We start from the raw sequence: 7,607 nt of genomic DNA, 5'->3' as shown, positions 1-7,607 counted from the left end.
ATAGAAAACATCAGACAAAGTTCCTAAGCCAGCTTGCTTTCTGAAAAGAAAAAAATCCTTTGTCCCTAAGACGTAATTATTAAAAAAATAATTGTGGTCAGTACATATAACAATAAAGTGCAGGGGGGAAGAAATGGTGTTTTTAATTCCCCCCCAAATTCTCCCATTACGTGTCATTGTGATGTGAAGGTGGTTTTAACTTCTCAAGAGTCTGATCACTGTTAAACCAATTAGGTTGTCTGTCAGCTCCTGAAACCTGTCACCTAACAGCACAGAGAGTGTCATCACTCAAGGATTTCAGCTCTTCATGTCTCAGGAGGTTACCTGAAATAACCCTAACATGGAAGAAGACCTAGGAATATGCATTTCAAAAGTCAAGTAAATTATTTAAATGCTCTGTTAGAATAGGGATTATTTAAGTGATGTGAGTTAGGAACCAAGAGAATCTGAACCCAACTAAAGTTCCGATGTAAAAGAAATACACAGCAGTCCCTTCCTGTGCACAGAGGCTCTGTCCCCAGACCCACCCCCACCCCCAGCACAGACGCTTGAAATAGCCGATAGTAGTGAACCCTATACATATAGACTATGCTTTTTTCCGATACATATGGACATACCTATGATAAGGTTTAACTAATAAACTAGGTACGGTAAGAGATTAACCATGATAACTAATAATAAAATTGAATAATATCCTGTAACATACCTGACCAATATATAATAATATAATAATTATTATATTATCATATAATAATTATAATTATATTTTATATATAATATATACTCATAATAAATATAATATATAATAATATAACCATATGCTGAAAATATTATAATATAATATAATAATTATAATTATAATATATTTTAATATAATACATAATTATAATAATTATAATGTATAATAATATAAAAATATCCTGTAATCATACCTGACCAAAAGCCTGAGAAGCAATCAACAATATGCTTAATAAAAGTTACATGAATGTCGTCTCTCTCTCTCTCTAAACATCTTCCTGCACTGTACTCACCCCTCTCCTGATGATGTAAGATGAGAAAACGCCTGCGCCAAGGGAGAAAGAGAAGAGAATGACGCAGGCGCTGTGACGTAGTAGAGTTAGGCTGCTGCTGACCTTCTGATGATTCGTCAAAAGGATCATGGGCTCCCAGACCTGGGCTGATGCGCTAACGAAACTGCGAACGCGGAACTGCAGATGAGGGAGGACTACACTATGGCTTTTTCATTCAAATTACACTACCGGTCCGTGTCGCCTGTTTGAGGGAAATCCTGGTTTTGATTCTAGGCTGAGATTGACCTTCGTGTATCATCAACCCCTAAACCATTCCTTGCTTTTACCTTCCCATTAACAAATGTTTCCTTCGGGAAAGATGTGCAGTTAGAACAGCAAAGAGTATGTGTTCCGTGGTAGGTTCAAACCCTCTGTACCGTTACAACCCGTGAGACCTGGGTGATTGACTCAACCTTCCCAAGCTGCTTTTTTAAGTCTCTGGCCATGGGTTTGTGAAATAGGAGTTTTAGAAACCCACTTTATAATGTCGTTGTGAGGATTATGAGATTAAATATACAATATAAATGTTAATTTTCATTATTAAGTTGCATTGATCTGTGAAAATTTAACTGGATGTTAGAAACCACAATACTCCGGGTCTAATCCCACGTCCATTTATTGTCTGTATGACCCTGCAAACCATGTCACCTCTACAGGTTTACTTTCTCATTCCTAAATAAAAATAATAGTACCCACCCTGCCTATATCTCAAGAGTGTTGTGTGAATCAAATGAAATAACATATATGAAAGTGCTTTATAGTTAATAAAATAAAACTTTAAAATATTTTTTATTAACATAGAACCTAAAAATAAAGGTTTAAAATATAAATCAAGTAACCAAATGAAAGGGAGAAAGGTAGAGGGACTTCTCCTTTCCAGACTTAGCTCTCAACCATGCCAAAAGGTTTTGGGTTATTTTAGAAGCTTTTCAAAACACTGCCTCAGAGCATAAAGCCAAGGAATCTTTGATTATTGCTCCTTGTTTCAGCCAAGAATAGTTGTGTGTGTGTGTGTGTGTGTGTGTGTGTGTGTGTGTGTTTAAGATTTTATTTATTTATTTGACAGAGATCACAAGTAGGCAGAGAGGCAGGCAGAGAGAGAGAGAGGAGGAGGAGGAAGCAGGCTCCCTGCTAAGCAGAGAGCCGGATGCGGGTCTCAATCCCAGGACCCTAGGAACATGACCTGAGCCAAAGGCAGAGGCTTTAAACCACTGAGCTACCCAGGCACCCCCAGGAATAGTTTTTTAACCAAATTATAACTGGAAGGAAAGGCAGACATGGCACATTTGTGTCCTAGTAGATAGGTACACATCTCCTTGAATCACAAGGTACAGAGAAACTGTTTTGACCTATAGTCTTCCTCAGAGACATAAACAAATAATAATTAAGTTTCTCCTGATCTGATTCTATAATTTACTAGTGACTAAAATGTATCTAAAGAAAGGAAGTAAGTAGCAATAAAGGGAACAGAGGTTGCTAGAAACATTGGAAATGGAACGGAGTATTGTGGGGGAAAGTAACAATGACTTCATCCTGTTAAAAAAAGAATGAAGCCAGAATACTATACACAGAATATAATCTTCAAAATGTTAAATCAGTAAAAACAAATGACCACACTGCTTCATTGTATGGCAGAAAAACATAGTGGTTCAAAGTACTCCAAAAAAAACAAAAAAAAAAAGCGGTTTTGGAGTCAATCCATTTGAATTCATTTCAAGGTCCACCTCTAAGCCACACCAGGGCTTGGTCTCTTCATCTGTATGTCAGGAAAAATAAATCAGGGGCTATGAAGATTCAATCAGATATGACATGCTTACAATTGGCCCAGTGCCAGCAACACACAGAGTGTCCAGTATATTGATGCCATGACAACTAAGGTGAGAAGGACGGTAAATCAGGAAATGATCTAGTCCCTGTATTAGTTTTTTAGGCTGCCATAACAAATTACCACAGATTGTGTGGTTTAAAATAACAGAAACTTGTTGTCTCACAGTTCTGGAGACTAGAAGTCTGAAACTGAGGAGTTAGTAGGGCTGTGCTTTTTCTGAAGTCTCTAGAGGGGAGAATTTATCTCATGCCTTCCTTTTTTTTTTTTTAAGATTTTATTTATTTATTTGACAGAGAGATCACAAGTAGGCAGAGAGGCAGGCAGAGAGAGAGAGAGGGGGAAGCAGGCTCCCTGCCAAGCAGAGAGCCCAATGTGGGACTCGATCCCAAGACCCTGAGATCATGACCTGAGCTGAAGACAGAGGCTTTAACCCACTGAGCCACCCAGGCACGCTCATGCCTTCCTCTTAACATCTAGAGGTGCCTGCAATCTTTGCTGCCCCTTGACTTGTAGATGTATCCTTCCAATCTCTGCCTCTATTATCAGGAGGCATTCCCTCACGTGTTTTTCTCTATATCTCTTCTCTTCAGATAAGAACACCAATTATATTGGATTAAGGGTAAGGGCCTGTCCTACTCCACTGTGACATCATCTTAACTTAATTACATCTGGAAATGCCATATTGCCAAATAAGCTCACATTTACAGGCACCAAGTGTTAGGACTTCAACATAGCTTTTCGTGGGACACAAATCATTCACAACAGTCCCTAAAGAAGAAGATGGAAATGATGGATGCACACTTGGGCTTTCCCCCCAGGCACATTCTGTGCAATTCCAAAAGATATTGCATTTGGTTCTGCAAAGTTCCTAACCATAAATAATTTAAATGTCAGAAATCATTCAGAATGAAACACAAAACAATTTAGAAAGTAGAAGAGCTGACTAATAGAGAAATTGAACAAGAGTGAAATAAGTATGCTGGACAAACAAAATCCACAGGGAAAGAGTAAGAAGTTCAAATCAGACCAGAAATCAGTAGGAGACATTATTCAGAAAGGATTAAGCGTAACAAAAGGGATGAAATTAAATGAGAAGATGATCTAAGAGGAGTACCAGGGGATTTGTTAGGCTAACAATAGTTCTAATGAATGCTGGTGAGACAGAGGAAGTAGTGAAAGTATGATTTTATTAATCATTAAAAATGGGGAATATGGCATAGGAATTAATTATGGCTCAGCAAGCTGGAGGTGTTTATCAATTCCTTGATTTTACCAGTCTATAAAGAGAAATCCAGATGATGTGTAAGTGAGTCTCTATGCCCTGTGATCAGGGTACCAAAGCCCTTATCCCATCACAGGATGAAAAGGAAAGCAGGAGTGATATAACAAAAGAGGGGGTGAGAACCCTCCACCTCTCTCAGTTCCCTATCTTCTAGACCTCACCAGGACACCAGTTCCAAATCCAGGCTTTAACACTGATACCTCATCAAAAAGATGGAGGTAATAATAGTAATATCTACCTTTGTAGGTTCTCTGAGAATAAGCAATTCATCCTACTTCAAATCCTTAGCATGCAGATGGGCACATGGATTGTCCTTAAATGACAGCCACCTGCTTAGACTGATCTTAATTTTCAGAGCCTACGGTGCACTTTTTTTTATTGTGACAAAATAAGTCAAACATGTTTGTTCAGTACATGCTGTGTCCATCAACAGACCTACTATGCACCCAGCACAGGGATGGGCTGGATAAGGGATTTCAAATGAACATAATGAGGATTCTCTATCTCAGAAAATTTTCTACCCCTACCCAGTACCTGGCTGGTTTCTTTTCTTTTCTGGGGGGGCGGGGGCAAATTACTCACTTCATCTCAGTAAATAAAACAGTGTCAGGAACCTTTTGTAATCCATCTTCCTCACTCAGTAAGCTCCGCTAAGTATATCTAATGGGTCTGAACTCATCAGAGCAAGGCCAGCTAACGGTCTACCACCCAGAATACCTCCAGAGGCTGATCTTTCTTTCTGTGGGCACTAAACATATACACATGAGTACCGTGTCTGGGAAAGAACTCAGAAATTAAATTTGAGAGAGGTTACACCCTCCCTCTGCCGGCTCAAAACCTGGGGAGCTCCCTGACTGAAATCTGAAACCAGTCCCTAGACACAGAGGTCAGTCACCCCAGAATGGTAGGGAACCTATGAGGCTTGTCTATGGCAGCTTCAAGAGGAGTAGATCTCCACACCCACCAGCAGAACCTTAAAAGTTTATACAGGGGCCCTAACAGCCTTCAGTTGCATGTACCCTCCAGGCAGTCTCAACAACACACTGCTCTCTCCTTCTTTGGCTATTTCTTTGAAGTGGCTCCTCAGGCAAGAACAGTGGACAGGGCTACATTGCAGAGAACGAATGTCTTTTTTTATTTTTAAGATTTTATTTATTTATTTGACAGAGAGATCACAAGTAGACAGAGAGGCGGGGCGGGGTGGGGGAGAAGGCTCCCTGCTGAGCAGAGAGCCACATGTGGGACTCCATCCCAGGACACTAAGATCATGACCTGAGCCTAAGGCAGCAATATGGCAATATGGCTTAGCCCACTGAGCCACCAAGGCGCCCCAAGAGAACTAATGCTTTTTAAAACTCCATAGATAGCCAGAACTTCAAATCAATTGTTATTTAACTGGAACACTGTTTTAGTCGGAATAACAATATTTTAAGCTAAACAGGATAACAGGAGAAAAGGCTTGGAAAGATGGTATACACAGTAGAACTCATCAAACCAGGTAGCTTCACTGGTTGTTCTAAGATAGTGAGAAGGACCTCCCCCTTTCCCATATGAAGTAGCTCATATTTCTTACCTGCTCACAGAGGCTGATCTTAAAAACAGCAAGGGGGAAACTTGAGCTGAACATAAGTGTCTTACGTGTTCTACTTTGACAGAGGAGGTTCTCAGAGAAATGGGACTAGTCTAGAGCAGGTTGGGCGCTTCATAACAAATGTATGAGGTAAATAAGTATTAACTACTTTTTCCATGTTACACACGAAGAAGCTGAGCGGTGGAGAGGTTAGGCAGCTAGCCGCAGGCCACAGTGTAAGTGGCCTACTCTGGATTCCCAGGAAGGAAGTCTAACCCCACTCTGGAGGTCTGTCAGCTCCTGCAGGTGGACGGGTGCCGCTGAGTGTGCTGGGAGATGTTGAGAAAAACATTTGAGGATCCGTTTGAAGTGGTCTTGATTATAAGAGAGAAAGATTATGATTAATTCCACATGAAACAGTTGGCTATGTAGAAATTTCTGAACAGGATATAGTAACGATGCTCCCGTGAGCATAATAAGGTGAACAAGAGTGTGCTCCTCCGGCTGGGTCAAATACAGCTCGTTCCTCTAAAATTTCTGGAACGCTTGCCTTTCTACATCACCTGTCTGGGATAGAGAAGCGGAGACAATTACAGTCTGAGGAAGGCTTCAATATCAACTCAGCTTCTGCTTAAAATGCAAAAAGCTGCAGGAGAGCATCACTCCCACTCTGAGAACCAGAAAAGGTGGTCTACAAAATCGTAACTTTTCTTGAGGCCATCCGAGAGGGGAGGTTACACGGCACCAAGCAAAGTACAAATGGGACCAAGCTCCCCAGAGGAGGAAAGGGCACATGACTGTCACAGTTGCCAGAGCCCAGGAGGAGGAGTTAGCTACCATAAAAGCAGATTAGGAGAAAAGAAAGAAAGAAAGAAAGAAAAAAAAAAACCAGCTTCAATTTTACTGAGTTCTCAAAGGCCAAATGAGAACTACCAGGAACCAGTTTAGAACAAAAGCTTGACGTGGCATGGGAGGGACAGGGAACATTCCCACCTGCCAGGGCTCAGGTAAAATCTGTTTCTCAGGGAGCGGTTGAGGCAAACGTCATCTGTCCCTGAGGAGGAGGGAGGCACTTCCAGTCTTCACTATGAGCCTCTCACAGACTAACAAGCAATAGGCTTCTATAGCTAGAGGGCAAGCAGGGTGAGGAAGAGTAAAAGGGGCAAAAGCTTTTAGCCTGGAGGGGACAGGGCACTTGGATCCAGGACTCGGCACTGACACAAAACAGAGTTCTGGGACCTGTCAGAGCTGGGGTCATTTGTTACTGAACTAGAATCTAGCCTCCTTTAACTTAATCATCCTCCTAACCTGAATCAACATTGTAAAATAAAGGAGAACACAGAACCGGTCTTGGGAGGAAATATCAGCTCTGTGTTAGTTTTTGAGATGCAGTTGACGGTCACTATTTCTACGGTGGGCCCCAGGCTGGAGCATCAGCCGGGCACATTTCCGTTTCCTAACCTCATTTGTAGGATCCTAAGAGGATCCTGAAATTTTGGCTTCCAAGCAAAAATGTCCTAAATTCAATACAATCTTTTAGGAATTTTAATAGCCTGCTATTTCATATTTATTTCATTGTAGACAAAACTTGGCCTTCTAAAAGTTTGCTGTATAGGGGCACCTGGGTGGCTCAGTGGGTTGAGCCGCTGCCTTCGGCTCAGGTCATGATCTCGGGGTCCTGGGATCGAGTCCCGCATGGGGCTCTCTGCTCGGCGGGGAGCCTGCTTCCCTCTCTCTCACTCTCTGACTGCCTCTCCATCTACTTGTGATTTCTCTCTGTCAAATAAATAAATAAAATCTTTAAAAAAAAAATAAATAAATGAAAGTTTGCTGTATAACATTAAAATATTTTTACTG

This window comes from Mustela nivalis (assembly GCF_964662115.1).
Source record: "Mustela nivalis genome assembly, chromosome: 15".
NCBI lineage: Eukaryota > Metazoa > Chordata > Mammalia > Carnivora > Mustelidae > Mustela > Mustela nivalis.
The sequence above is the reverse complement of the archived record's forward strand: the minus strand, read 5'-3'. Positions refer to the sequence as shown.